Here is a 1,256-nt window from a genome sequence, read left to right as displayed (position 1 = left end):
TTAAGATTTGCTTTATATAGTTGGGTGCTCCCGTGTTTGGTACATATATATTTATGAGTGTTACCTCTTCCTCTTGAATTTTTCCCCTAACCAGTATGTAGTGGCCTTCTTTATTTCACTTGATCCTTGTTGGGTTGAAGTTGAGACTGTCTGAGAATAGGATTGCTACCCCTGCTTTTTTGTGAGGTACCGGGGCATGTAGTATTGTGTTCCATCCTTTGACTTTCAGCCTATGAATGTCTTTATGTGTTAAATGTGTTTTTTGTATACAGCATATTGTTAGATTTTGTTTCCTAATCCACTGTTCCAGTGTATTTCTCTTAATTGGTGAATTGAGTCCATTTACATTGATGGTTAGAATTGAGATTTATTGACTTAGGATCGATGTGTTATTTACCTGTTGTCGTTTACTCCTTTTTCTCCTGTGTTTAATTACTTGCCCTATTTATTTGGTTGCTTTTGATCTCCTTCATGGAGTTCTGATTGTTTTGTTCCCTCTCTAGAACATCTTTCAGTAGCCTGTGTAGGGTTTGCTTTGTCATCACGAAATTCTTTAGCTGTTCTTTGTCATGAAAGTATTTCACTTCTCCATCAAACTTGAGAGTTTCGCAGGGTATAGTATTCTGGGCTGGAATTTGTTTTCATAGAGGACTTGAAGTACTCTGCTCCATGCTCTTCTGGCCTTCATGGTTTGTGAAGAGAAGTCGAGCATAATATTGATGGGTTTTCCTTTGAATGCGATCTGCTTCTTTTCTCTAGCGGCTTTCAGTATATTATTCTTGTGCTGAATTTCTGGGACTTTGACTATTATATGTCTTGGTGTCTTTTTCATTGGTTTGAGGTTACTTGGCGTTTTGTATGCTTCAGTTACCTGAATGTCAGATTGTTTCCTTATATTTGGGAACTTTTCTGCTATTACTTCTACCCATATTTTTAAAATGTCATTTGTATTGACTCCTTCTTTCTCATTGATGCCTATTAGTCTCACATTGTTCTTCTTTGCATCATCTTACAGTTGATGGATTATTCTTTCCTGCATCTTCGTTGTTTTTAAGAGATCCTTTCTTACCTTTTCATTAGCTGCACCAGCATGTTCAAGATCTGAAACTCTCTTCACTTTCACTTAAACGGTTTTACAAGCTTGTGATTGAGACTTTAATTTCCTCTGTATCTCTTTGACTCTGCTTCATGCAATCTATTTCTTTCCTGTATTGCTCATTCAAGTAATCCGTAATTTTTGTAATCTCCTCTATTTT

At 36.4% G+C, this 1,256-nt stretch overlaps 1 protein-coding gene across 3 annotated transcripts in view; it reads right to left on the bottom strand.

The window, feature by feature from the left end:
- Window positions 1-1,256, bottom strand: part of Rpgrip1l (RPGRIP1 like) — a 112,876-nt gene that overhangs the window by 108,796 nt on the left and 2,824 nt on the right. The window lies entirely within an intron of this gene.

This window comes from Octodon degus, unplaced genomic scaffold, assembly GCF_000260255.1.
Source record: "Octodon degus isolate 3935 unplaced genomic scaffold, OctDeg1.0 scaffold00085, whole genome shotgun sequence".
NCBI classification, from domain to species: Eukaryota; Metazoa; Chordata; class Mammalia; order Rodentia; family Octodontidae; genus Octodon; species Octodon degus.
The sequence above is the reverse complement of the archived record's forward strand: the minus strand, read 5'-3'. Positions and strand labels throughout refer to the sequence as shown.